The sequence below is a fragment of the Podarcis liolepis genome (assembly GCF_965112155.1).
Source record: "Podarcis liolepis genome assembly, chromosome: 3".
Taxonomy (NCBI): Eukaryota; Metazoa; Chordata; class Lepidosauria; order Squamata; family Lacertidae; genus Podarcis; species Podarcis liolepis.
In genome coordinates, this window is record NC_139557.1 from 27,069,499 (window position 1) to 27,083,575 (window position 14,077).

General features: G+C 43.7%; 1 long non-coding RNA gene across 1 annotated transcript; it reads left to right on the forward strand.

Moving 5' to 3' along the window:
* Window positions 1–11,816: 11,816 nt before the first annotated feature.
* LOC310703459 lies at window positions 11,817–13,710 on the forward strand. Its single transcript, XR_014524148.1, has 3 exons — window positions 11,817–11,980; window positions 12,628–12,728; window positions 12,850–13,710. It is a non-coding gene; the product is annotated as an uncharacterized lncRNA (long non-coding RNA).
* Window positions 13,711–14,077: the final 367 nt, after the last annotated feature.

Below are 14,077 nucleotides of genomic sequence, written 5' to 3' on the forward strand. Positions count from 1 at the left end.
TGAGATAGAAGAAGCCAAGGGTGCATTTTCTTTTTAAACCAGAGTTTAAAACCCAGCGACCTTTCGCAAGCACATCATTTGCTGTATTATTGAATTGCAGTCCTTCCTTCACCCAATGAATACCCTTCATTCTTTGCTTTAAAAAGCCATCAAGCAGCTCAACATCTGCTGTGGCTTGCCCTGGGGATATGTAAAGCGATTGTTATCTGGAGATTTCCTACCTTGAAGTCAGAGGTGCTGTCAAGCTTGGTTCATTAATATATGTCAGGTGCTTAGGGACTCATCCTTACGCAAGTTATTATTAAGGCATTTGACTGGAAGAAACAGTTGTGACATTTGGAAACTGACTGGTCAGATACTGTCAATGGGCCACCTATCATTTGACTTTAGTCCAATATGGCCAAGATCTGTAAGAAGTCAAGAAAAAAACATATTGGGTAAGTGCAGCCTCCATGTTGTTGTTTTGTTGTAGCAGGCCTTAGATCAGTGTTAGCCAAACTTGGGTCTCTAGCTGCTTTTGGACTACAACTCCCATCATCCCTAGCTAGCAGGACCAGTGGTCAGGGATGATGGGAATTGTAGTCCAAAAACAGTCAGAGACCCAAGTATGGGAAACACTTCTTTAGAAGCAGATACCACACCCACCGCTGCCATGCAGTCCCTGGAAAGTCCTCCCCACACTATGAGGGATTGTGGCCCTTCAGACAACAGGCTTCCCACCTCTGTTCAGTTTTCAAATGAAATATGTATTTTCTATTTATTACTTTGTTCCAATATTCCCAGCATGACTGGTTGCAACTTAAGTTCTTACTTCTGCTCATTACCTCCATCTTGGCTGTGACATCCTGTTCAGACACAATTTTCTGCCACACCAACCCCAGTCCCAGGTGTTTTCAGTAGATCAGATGCTTCATGACAGATATTCTCCACGTTTACACAAGGCAAGCTCTGAATGTAGACAGGACGCCCTGTTTCTGCTAGCCCACTTCTTGGACCTTCTTCTGCACTGAGAGGCTTCAACCTGCACGTGATAACAAGCTTCTCCTAATTGAATTAACTCTCGAGATTAAGTAATGTTGTGGATAACAAGGGTAAAATGTCTCAGCTCTTCACTATAATTATATCAATTCCAAAGCTGTAAGAAACAAATGAGCTTAAATCCCAGCATTCAAGGTTCATTAGGTTTACTTTGCACGGAGCAGAATCACACATGCGATCAGTTCTTACAGTGCATGCAAATGTTCCGGACAAGAGCCCAGTGTTTCTTGCTGGAGAGAGTGTGATGTTCATAAAACTTACGGTCTGAGTTCCATTCAAACACACACACACATACACACACCGTCCTTATGAGGTCATTTCTGCATCAGGAATCTGTTAGGATATTTCTGCTTTTGCAAACAGCTGATGTCACTGGAGAGATGTTCAGACCACCGACAAACGGATAAGAAGAGGCCGCTCTAAGTTGTGTCAATTGATACGCAAAGCAATCCAACTGAGCTGCTTCCCCCCCTCCGCCTCCCCCATTGTGAAGCATCTACTAGAGAGGGAGGAGAAAGAATCGGCAAAGGATTATCAAAGTTCACCCAAAGTGCAACCCAGACAGGCTTGGAGCTGTCTGCATATAATCCCTGGTCAAACAGTTAAACTGTAAGGCTTGGCATACAATTTTCATTTCCTTGATTGAGAAAGAGGCACCAGTTGCTAACTGCGTGGAGAGGGCCGAGCTGCCAATCTGAGCAATGTTAACAGTTTGCTCTTTGCTTGTCTCCAGAATTCCTCTGTCAGTGAACTTCTGCCTAATCACACGCTTGTGAACCAGCCAAGGTGGCCTCTGCTCTTTCTTAACGCCAGTCTTGATCAAGGAAAGGCCTACCATTGACTTCAAAGGGTTTGGGATAGGTGAGTGCTTATGACCTCATTTCAGAAAAAGGAAGGCTGAGAGAGAAATGATGTTGGGACTGAGAGGGAGGCCTGGAGATGCTATCTGTGAAAAGCTCGCAGGTGGTAGGACTGAGAATCTGCTGAAGAAAGCCTGACAGTGAGTTGAAAGGAAGAGCAGATCCATATAATACGTCTGTCTCTCCTAGCATCGTCACTGCACCGTACATTTAAAGCCCGTGGCTTCCCCTAAATAATACTGGGAACTATAGTTTGTTAAGGATGCTGGGTCTGTGAGACGGAGTCATTTGCATAAAATGTACATTGGATGCGCTTTAAGTCAACAACTTTTGCGTCAAAATATGGCAACCCTATCATATGGTTGACTACAAGGGAGAATGATGATTAAGGCAAAGGACACACTGAAAACCAGGTTTGGAAGAGAGATAGCACCATGTCCATGTTCAGGGGGTTAATTCCATGGACAGGGAATAATGGAATCATAGAATTTAAGAGTTGGAAGGGACCCTAAGGGTCATCTAGTCCAACCCCCTGCAATGCAGGGATCTTTTGCTCGAACCCACGACCTTGAGATTAAGAGTCTCATGCTCTACCGACCAAGCTATCTATTTTATACTAATTGTAACAAGGGGAGAATTGGTGCAATTTATTTTGCACTAACAAGGGGGAACTGGTACAGTCATATCTCGAGTTGAAGTAGCTTCGGGATGAATACTTTTGGGTTGCGCTCCGCAGTGACCCGGAAGTAACGGAGTGCGTTACTTCCGGGTTTCACCGCTCACGCATGTGCTCAAAATGACGTCATGCGCATGTGTGGAAGCGGTGAATCGCGACCCGCGCATGAGCAGACCTGGGTTGTGTTCACTTCTGGATGCGAACGGGGCTCCGAAACGGATCCTGTTCACATCCAGAGGTACCACTGTATAGTCATTTAAAAGAGCAGGAGCTGCTCACCTGGCTCAGGGTGGTAGAGCAGGAAGAGGAGAGGGAAGAGGTGTCCAGGCCTCCTGGTGACTTTCCTGGCATCTTTGGAAATGGACTTTCCCCCCTTTCGATGGACGAGGACGTGGGTGGGGGGTGGGGGACCTTTATGGCTTCCCGAGCCAGATCCTTATCAGGATCTGCCTCTCAGGCAATTTTGACAGGTGGGCAGCGGGGATTGCAGTTTTCCCCTCACAGAACTATAATTCTCAGGACCCTTAACAAACCAATATCTCCCAGGATTCCTTTAGAAAAGCCATGTGCTTTAAATGTGCAGTGTGGTGACAATCCTGGAATAGACAAACAGTCTGAACTGTATAAGGCAACTTAAAAAAGATATTTTTGTTTGTCCTGTACATTTTGTATTCAATAAAATCTTATTTGTTATTTATTTATTTTTTAAAAACCCAACCCTTGGAAATTTCATGCGCTGTTAGCTTCCCTTTGATTCTTATCTTCCCAGTCCCTCTCTTGCTGCTCTTTGCAGGCAATGGATTCTTCCCCCTTTGCTTGTTATATCCTGTCCAGCCTACTGCGATATAATCTAACCCCGCTCTCTCTCTTTCACAGATAACGGATCTATAAGGATGCCTGATTACTGAAAGCGATTGCCCACGGGCAGCTAGGAACAAAAATAGCCCAGCACAACATTGTGACTAAACTGCCGTGCTGCATTTGACGGGCAGGCCTTTTAAGACATTTCATCCTCCTTGTGTATCAGATGTGGGGCTGAGTTCTGCAGACCAGTTCAAAAAGTCCTTATGTTAAATTAGATCCTGTTCCCTCCCCACCCTCTAGCCTTACACTCTCCTGTCTGCCTTAGTCAAAATAAAAAAATTCCTTCCAATAGCACCTTAAAGACCAACTAAGTTAGTTCTTGGTATGAGCTTTCGTGTGCATGCACACTTCTTCAGATACACTGAAACAGAAGTTGCCAGATCCTTCTATATAGTGAGAAGGTGGGGAGGGGTGTTACTCAGAAGGGTGGTGGGAATGGGAGATAGGCAGATAGCTGGGAGAGCCTGTTGACGACTCTTAACGACTGTAATAGGTCTTACAGGAAAAGGCAAGGGGTGAGAAGGTGAGAAATGGTATAGTCATGTATAGTGAGATAAGAATCCAATGTCTTTGTTCAACCCAGGTTTTTCCATTGTTTTGAGTTTGGTAATGAGTTGTAATTCAGCAGCTTCTCTTTCCAGTCTGTTTCTGAAATTCCTTTGTAGTAAAACAGCTACTTTGAGATCTTGTATAGAATGTCCTGGGAGATTGAAGTGTTCTCCTACTGGTTTCTCTGTTTTGTGATTCTTGATGTCAGATTTATGTCCGTTTATTCTTTGGCGTAAGGTTTGGCCTGTTTGTCCAATATAGAGAGCTGAAGGACACTGTTGGCATTTGATGGCATACACAATGTTAGACGATGAGCAATTAAATAGTCCCGAGATGGTAATACCACACATACCATCTCGGGACTATTTAATTGCTCATCGTCTAACATTGTGTATGCCATCAAATGCCAACAGTGTCCTTCAGCTCTCTATATTGGACAAACAGGCCAAACCTTACGCCAAAGAATAAACGGACATAAATCTGACATCAAGAATCACAAAACAGAGAAACCAGTAGGAGAACACTTCAATCTCCCAGGACATTCTATACAAGATCTCAAAGTAGCTGTTTTACTACAAAGGAATTTCAGAAACAGACTGGAAAGAGAAGCTGCTGAATTACAACTCATTACCAAACTCAAAACAATGGAAAAACCTGGGTTGAACAAAGACATTGGATTCTTATCTCACTATACATGACTATACCATTTCTCACCTTCTCACCCCTTGCCTTTTCCTGTAAGACCTATTACAGTCGTTAAGAGTCGTCAACAGGCTCTCCCAGCTATCTGCCTATCTCCCATTCCCACCACCCTTCTGAGTAACACCCCTCCCCACCTTCTCACTATATAGAAGGATCTGGCAACTTCTGTTTCAGTGTATCTGAAGAAGTGTGCATGCACACGAAAGCTCATACCAAGAACTAACTTAGTTGGTCTTTAAGGTGCTATTGGAAGGAATTTTTTTATTTTGACTATGGCAGACCAACACGGCTACCTATCTACTACTGTCTGCCTTAGTTAACCAGTTGTGTGGTAGAAAGCGTGTTCTCCTTCATGGAGAGCACGGGTTGCAGTGGGGTTAACCAGACACCCCCTGTTGCTGGGCAAGTTGGTTGGTTGGCCCAAAATGTGATTGGACTCCTCGGGTTGCTGAGGAGAGTTTGATGTTGCGAATTTTGAGTGACAGCCTGGGTTAAATATATTCCCTGTGCGCAGCGTTGAGCTTCCTCTTTTCGCTGTGCGCATCGGATCACCCACCCATCCACCCTCCCTAATTTTAGGGTGTTTCAGTTACAGATAGGTAGCCGTGTTGGTCTGCCATAGTCAAAATAAAAAAATTCCTTCCAGCAGCACCTTAAAGACCAACTAAGTTAGTTCTTGGTATGAGCTTTCGTGTGCATGCACACTTCTTCAGATACACTGAAACTGTGCATGCACACGAAAGCTCATACCAAGAACTAACTTAGTTGGTCTTTAAGGTGCTACTGGAAGGAATTTTTTTATTTAGGGTGTTTGTTGCATTTGACCTTGCTGTGCCTGTCATGGGGTCGTCTGCTTTTGGGGCAGGGGTCTGGTAGGAATTTTGTCCATTTGGCTGATTGGCTGGTGCCATTTGGCTTTTGCCTACTGCGTAGCAAATCGTCAGAACTTGTAAGGTTGCGGTTAGGCATTGGTTTTAGAAAAAATTGGTTGGTGGAGGGGTATGGATTGGCTGTGCCTGCCCCTCCAATGCTGTTGCTGCAAGGATATTCCGTTAAAGAAATCCAGGGACTCACCATGCTTTTGTCCGCACCCCTGTCAAAGGGGATAGGGCCACGCAAGAGCCCCTGGGAGCATTTGGGGAGAGGTGAGGGTCTGGTACCCAGCTCCATCTACTCCCCATAAAATGTTTTCCCTTACTGACTTTGCAAGCATGCAAATGTCAGTTCTGTCCCTGGGTGGGGACAGATAGTCGTAACCAATGCCTAAGCAACCACTCACATTGTTTGTATTTTAATAAACTTGTGGCCAAAATTATGCCAAAAACCTTAAACAAAAATTATGGTGTGAAGTGTGAATTTATATGGGGTGGCTTGGGGACCTCGACATGCAAATAGCAAGGCAGGAAAGAAGGCCTTTCCTTTTCTTCCCTTCTCACCATCTTCCTCTTGGAGGTGGTTTACCTAGAGAGGAACCCCAGCAGCTCGCGTGCCACCTTGACACACTCTTTGAACCGAATCTACCTCACCAGATTGTAGTGAGGATAAAATAGGTAGAGAGGAGGTGGAGGAGGATAAACAATCAATAATCCCCATTATTTGGAGGGGGGAGCCCTTCACCACAACGAATGGTGTTGCCCCAGCACAACTTGTGGCAGCCAGTGGAGTATGCCTTGTGTGAGACAAAATACCTCAAGGACCACCTCTTTCCATATGAACCTACCTGGACCCTGAGATCATCTTCTGAGGCCCTCCTTTGTGTGCCTCCTCCTCGAGAGGTGCGGAGGGTGGCAACACGAGAACAGGCCTTCTCTGCAGTGGCTCCCCGTCTGTGGAATGCTCTTCGCAGGGAAGTTCACCTGGTGCCTTCCTTACACACCTTTTGGCGCCAGGCAAAAGCGATCAACCAGGCCTTTGGTTGATCTGTTTGACATCCTATATACCCTTTTAAAATGTAGCTCTTTTCTGGAGGGGTGTTATTGTTGTGATCTTTTCTATGAATCGCCCTGAGACCTCCGGGTATAGGAAAGTATATGAACTCAATAATAATAATAATAATAATAATAATAATAATAATAAACAACAACTCAACACGAGAATGTTCTATTCAGCAACATCCTTGTAGCAAGCGTAGCTGCTCTTAAGTTATCTGATATGAGGGATCAAGGAAGAGTACACTTTTGACAACAATCTTGTGAAGCATGGATTCTTGAGTCCTGTAAGGCCAGGTCTGGGCTTTATGGACAGCTGCTGCTAAGCCGTATGAGTTCCAGAAGTGCCGATTCTGTTCGCTAAGTTCTTGCAAGGTTCAGTGATTTCACAGTAGATCATTAAGTCTATTTCCCCCTAAGGTGCTGACACCAAAACCTCTTTTCTCCTCTGATTTTCAGTTATGCTGGCATTTGCTGAGCCTTCTGTGACTCACTTGACATTTGCCCAGACTTGCCAAGCAGGAGCAAAGTCACCTCAAAGACCAAAGCATTCCAAATCTAGAGTGAATGAATGACTTTCCGAACGGGTTACATTACAAGGAGCTGTCTTAGGCCTTTCATCCACACAAGTGTTTTTCCTCATTACCCCGATGTAAATATTACAGGTTTAAAATGATATACAGGCTGCAGTCCAAAACAACATTTACTCCACAGTGGTGCAGAATTAACTAGATCTTAGAGCATGGAAGGAATGTTAGCATGCATTTGCTTATCATCTTCCAGGAGCTTAAGTGACCTCTCCTCTCCTTTATTTGTGAATGCAGCATGGGAGTTATCAGCTTGGCATATTGTTTTGACTTTGAAAGGAGACACAACAGCATACCAAGGCTGCAAGTCCTGCCTGCCTTGCTTCACTTTCACACATTTGTGAAGCAGATCCTTCACGCCAGATGTCCACACGTATCTTGTGGTAAACCACAAGTGAAACGTGAGAACTTCAGAACATTATTACCAAGACTTTGTGGCTCGGGGTCAGTCTCTGTCATGTTTCCTCGTTGTCATCACTTAGAAAGGCTTGTGAAGGCAGATAGATCTACCACAAGGCTGTAAACAGGGTGGCATGAGAAGCACATTCTGACATATCAACCACTAGCAATATACACATCTGCCAAAACATTTGCCGTGGTAAAACACTGCTAGAACATGGCTACCTGATGAAAATGGTGCCATGTATAACTGCTAGATTTTAATGGGTGCTTTTCACTTGAATGTTGCAAACTGAGTGAAATGCAAATATATTTCAAACACTTCACTTGAGGAAGGTGAGATTTTTCCATTGCATTTTTCTTCCACCCCTTCAGTATACCTGAAGGAGCGTCTCCACCCCCATCGCTTAGCTTGGATGCTGAGGTCCTCCTCCGAGGGTCTTCTGATGGTTCCCTCACTGTGAGAAGTGAAGTTACAGGGAACCAGGTAGAGGGTCTTCTCGGTAGTAGCACCCTCCCTGTGAAACGCCCTCCTTTCAAATGTCAAGGAGATAAAGAATGACACAACTTTTAGAAGACACCTGAAGGCAGCCCAGTATTGGGAGGTTTTTAATGCTTAATGTTTTTATTATGTTTTTAGATATGCCGTAAGCCACCAGATAGGTGGGGTATAAATATTATTATTATTACTTGTACTTCTGCACCTTTCCAACCCATCCTTCATTAGCATCTGTAATAGACTAGGGGCACAATCCTACGCACACTTACTTGGGAGCAAGCCCAATACAGTGGGACTTCCTTCAGAGTAAACATGGTTTCCTTTTATTCTTAGATCTTATTTCTATCCCCATCTTTCTATGCCACAGATACGCTTGCGTAGGATTGCACTGAAATTTCCCTTTTGTAACAGTGGCTGCGCAGATCATGGTCCGATGAGAACCAGTAGACCCGATATCCTACAGTCATCTGCTTAATTCCTTCCAGGTGGGATTCTGGCACACTCAGGGCTGTTCATACATTTATAAGGGAAGCAGATGGCCGAGGTGCGCACACCCACTGAGAACAGCTGGCAGCTGTCACAGCAGCAAAATACGGTCCCATTTGATAATGAACTTCCAAAATAATTCACCTCCTGTTGGGAGACCTTGCACTGCACTCTGGCTGTATAAACACGGAGCATTTTAACTGAGAACCTTGCCATCATGAAGGGGAGAGATATTTTCTCCCAAAAGAAAAATGATTTAAGCTTATTTTAATGTTAGTAGTTGGTGAAAAAGCAAGGTAAATCTAGAGGGGTGTTTATAAAAAATGTATGGAGCTGGGAATACATTAAACAGACAAGAACCATTGATGTGTCCTGTTTTGTTTTTTAAAAGTGCAACAATAAAAACATATAACAAATGTGCATTCTGGAGACTAGGAGGCTAAGAATGTGCCCACAGAGGACCATCGCAATGCACAAAGCACTTTTGCAACTGTCTCTCATTTATTCAAATAGCAACAAACAGGCTAAAGAGGAGGGATGTTGACTTGTCCAAGGTCAAGCAAGTGAGCTTCATGGCTGGGTAGAGATTAAAAGCTAGCTTTCCCCTCTCAAAACCCAAGGTCCCATATTTCGTAGCCCATATTGATCTGATGGACATCAACTTCTCTTACATGTGCAACTCCCCATTGATGCGAGGGTTACTTCCAAGGCACCACACGTATATCTGAATTGTGTGTATATTTGAATTGTGTATATTTGAAATACCATTGAAAAAGCCTGCGAACGCCTTCTGAACCTCTGCGAACCGTTGAAAACCCCTATAAAAAAAACAACAACCAGCAGCACTTACCAGAGGCCAAACTCCGCCACAATTGCTCCCTCCAAATCTTCTTGCTCAAACTCCCAGATCTCCACAGGTCTCAAGAGTCAGTGCAAGGACTCCTGGGATTGCTAGATGCTGTTTTTGCAACTTTTTTGCCCTTTTGGGCTCTTTTAGAGCTGATTTTGCCATTGTTATAGTCACCTCTGGGTTCAGCGTGATGCAGCTGTACACAACCGCATGTCAATTGACTGTTGCCTATACTTACTTCTGAGCAGACATGCACAGAATCAGGCTTTTAGCTGTGAAGTCACTCCAAGAGGTGACGAGCCTAAAATTGCCCTCGGTCCCATTGCCACCTTTGCTTCATCTCCTCCCCTGGAAAAACAGTACAAAGATATTCAAAACAAATGCTTCATGCTTCATGTTGTGGTGGCCACTCATCGTAGAACAAATTAGCTCTATTTTATTTTTGTTCCCCCACATTTCTTGATGTATCCTGAGTAAATACAGCTGGCCATACCGTAAGAAAATAAGACATTGTGGATCATTTCCCTAATCCATTTTTTTCCTCCAGCTTATGCAAGTCAATTTATTCAAAGGATCTTCCATCAATATGCAAAAGAAGAAGAAGAAGAAGAGCAGATTTTCTTGGATGACCTACTGAGATAATAATGTACTCAACATATCTCTCAGATCCAACTGAAGTGACAAGTTTCTGTAGCATTAATCCTTCAGGGGATGTGGTTTGGAACGAGATCAGAGCGAAAAAAGGAGAAAACTTTGCTGTAGGTTAAGGATATGTTTTCATTTAAAAAGACGTCAGTCAGGTTAATTCACTCTATCACTTAACCGAATTAAAGGAACACCGAAGATGTTGAACACACATTTTTAACTAGGGTTGCCCTGAATAATTCATGCAATGCTTGCTGGAAAACAACCAACAGGCACTGCACAGCTCTGAGTCCATGAAAACAGAAAAAGGGATTGAGGGAGGGAGAAACCACTTAGAAATATTATGTTGTCAAGCGGAAAACTATATGTTTACGCTTTCTAAACCACGGCTATGTGTTTAATCTTCGAACTTTGAAATGCAACATGTAAAAAAAAAAAAAAGGAAAATAAGGAAAAACAGCTTTGCATCTGTAGAATGTGCTACTAGGCCCTTTGAGGCCTAGCTGTAGGTTGCCTTTTTATGTTTATAAAACTCTTGCAAAATGCATTTTACGCCATATGAGGGAACTCAGCAAAGCAAGTTCCCACTTATAATTTGTTTCTAAGCAATGAACATGTTACAATTAGCTGCTCCAGTTGCATGATGCTGGTTTGTGAGGGAAGTAAAATTCTTAAAATACAGCTTGTGTTGTTGTGGTTTCAAACAAACTCGAGGGTTGGCTGGCCAAGCATTTTATTACTTCATTATTGTTATTACATGTATATTGCACATTTCCCTCAAAGAGCTCAAGGAGACCTATATAATTCTCCCCCTCCTCACAACAACAACCTTGTGAGGTAGATTAGGCTGAAAGACAGTGACTTTGCTATGCATTTCTATAGCAAAGGTATTACACACACACACACACACAAACACACACACACACACACACAGTAGCAGAAGGAAGGGGGGGAACCTGTTGACTATTTCTACTTGGTATTTCCCACTTTCAAAAAAGAATGCACAATGTTAAAATTATGCATCCAGGGAATCCAAATTCAGCGCAAGCCGAATCAGTATGCTTACGAAGATTGGTCTTGTTTACATATTTTATTTATTTTGCATAATTTATACCCTTTTGTATATTTCATTCTGCTTTTCCTAATCACGGAAACAGGCCTGGAGCTTGACAAGACACGGCAGCCTCAACTCACTCAGAGGAATCCTTATTTAGCCTTCTGACTAATTAGATTTTTATCCCCATACTTCCAAGCATGTCTTCCTACTCTTAATGGCTAGAATTCTGGTTTATTTATTTTTATGGAAACTGGACCGAGCACCCTTTCTACACCCCCTCCAATCAACTTTGTAGCATTCACAGCTGCATTTTAAGAACAACAGACAGACACCAGTACAGTGGTGCCTCGCAAGACGAAAAGAATCCGTTCTGTGATTCTCTTCGTCTAGCGGTTTTTTCGTCTTGCGAAGCAAGCCCATTGACGGATTAGCGAATTAGCGCTATTAGCGGCTTTTAGCGGCTTATCTGCTGATCGGATCAGCTGATAAGCGTCTTAGCGTCTTAGAAAAAGGGGGGGAGGGAAAAAAACCAGCAGGAACTCGCAAGACATTGTCGTCTTGCGAAGCAAGCCCATAGGAAATTCGTTTTGCGAAGCAGCTCCAAAACGGAAAACTCTTTCGTCTAGCGAGTTTTCCGTCTTGCGAGGCATTCGTCTTGCGGGGCACCACTGTATCAGAAAGCTGCTTCCTATCTCCTGCTTCTCATCTAATTTGGCCCATGTTGTGTGTTTCCATGGAATCGGGGCATTGACACAGCTCTGCCAATACTCTCGGTTGCCCTGATGACAAGGGGTTGATTTTATCAAGGCTGCCATTTTGAATGCCATTTCCACGCTTGATGTAAGTTACTGAGGGAATTTTGGAAAGGGCTACATTCGCGAGCTCCTTTCATCACAGGACTCAGCTATACAGTAAATGTAAAGTGTAATATACAAATGTGACACTAGATGGTGACACAGAGCTATGCAAAATTCAATGTGTTTTTCAAAACATTTTTTTTAAAAAAGCATTTTTACAGCTTTTTTTGTATGTGTGTAGTTTCCACCACAGTCCTCTCTATATGTTGAGTGATGGAAATGAGGGAGAACAAGCCATTAATTAATATTATTTATTTGAGAAGCACGCAGAATCAAACTGAATTGTTCGTTTATTTAGAAGAAAATCCCATGCCTTACGTCTATTTTAAGAACACAGTCTTTCTGTCAGAGGCTCGAAGCAGGGAGACATGGCTACCAGAGAGGAGCCATGACAGGCTTTAGAAAATAAGTAAGCTTCAAATTCAAAGGAGTACCTCCAAAAAAAGCACTTATTTTCTGACTGGCAAAGGCAAAAGCCAGACAGAATAGAAAAGTCTTCACTAGCCGCTGGAAAACAGTAATGGGCGGTTTGAGGGTGAGCAGCCAAACTTCATAGAGTAAGTCGTTCTGCATTTTGGGTGCTGCACAGAGAAGGCCCTCCTTCGATGTGCTGCCCTCTGTTTCTTCTAGGTGGGATGTAATGGCCTTTCTACCAGGGGCAGGAAGCAGGCTGCCAAGGAAGGAGGCAGTCCTTTAGGTATCATCGAACCAAGCTGCTTAGGGCTTTAAAGGTAATTACCAATGCTTTAAATTGTGCCTGGTGCAGGATAAGCACCCTGTGGTCTTTGCCACCTCATTGCAGCCCAAATACGGCTTCTGAAATGCTCAGTTGTTGCTTTCTTATCTCTGTAGATGATTGCGTGCTTTGTTGTGCTATATGGGGGAGAAGAGCAGACAGAAACTTTGACTCGCAGATAAAGGGAACAACAGGCTCAATGGAGTTTTCAGTGTACAGATACATCTCTCCAGTGATAACCTTTGCCTAACTTAAGCAGAACACAGAAGAGATCCAAAGTTAAATTGCTTGACTCTTGGCCACGGGTTGGCAAACTAAGTCCCGGGGGCCGGATCCGACCCAATTGTCTTCTAAATCCGGCCTGCGGACGGTCTGGGAATCAGCGTGTTTTTACATGAGTAGAATGTGTGCTTTTATTTAAATGCACCTCTGCATTATTTGTGGGGCCTGCCTGGTGTTTTTACATGAGTAGAATGTGTGTTTTTATTTAAAATGCATCTCTGGGTTATTTGTGGGGCATAGGCATTCGTTCACACACACCCCAATATAGTCTGCCCCCCCCACAAGGTCTGAGGGACAGTGGACCGGCCCCCTGCTGAAAAAGTTTGCTGACCCCTGCTCTTGGCAGTCATAGAGAAAGCTATTAACAACAGAGGCAGGGCTGAGATGTGGGAAGGGCTACGGTTCGGTGGCAGAGCCTATGTTTTGGGTGCATAAGGTGTCAGGTTCGATCCCTGACTTCACCAGGTATGGACCCCTGCCTGAAACCCTAAAGAACTGCTGTCACTTAGTGTAAACTGCACTGCGCTAAATAGGGATCAATGGTTTGACTCTATAAAGGCAGGATCCTACGTTCTCATGATGAGCAACCACTGTGCACCTAGTACATAACCTCAAACCTTTCTCCGATGGATTTAGGGACATACTCTATAATAATAATACCCTGCCCATCTAACTGGGTTGCCCCAGCCACTCTGGGCAGTTAGAACTGACAGAATATGCCAAATGGGCAAATTTAATGAGGAAAATCGGAGACCAAGCAAGGGCAGATTTTAAGGAGAAGTGGAAACCTTATGTTGAATATTTAAAGAATTGTTGCATGTCGAGGTCCCCAAGCCACCCCCTAAATAAACCACAATTTACACAGAATTTTTGTTTAAGGTTTTTGGCATAATTTTGGCCACAACTTTATTAAAATACATAATATGAGTGGTTGCTTAGGCATTGGTTATGACTATCTGTCCCCGCCCCGGGACAGAACTGACTTCTGGATTTCAGCGAAAGCCAGTAAGGGAAAACAATATTGGGGAGAGAATAGGACTGGGCACCACACCGTCACCCCTC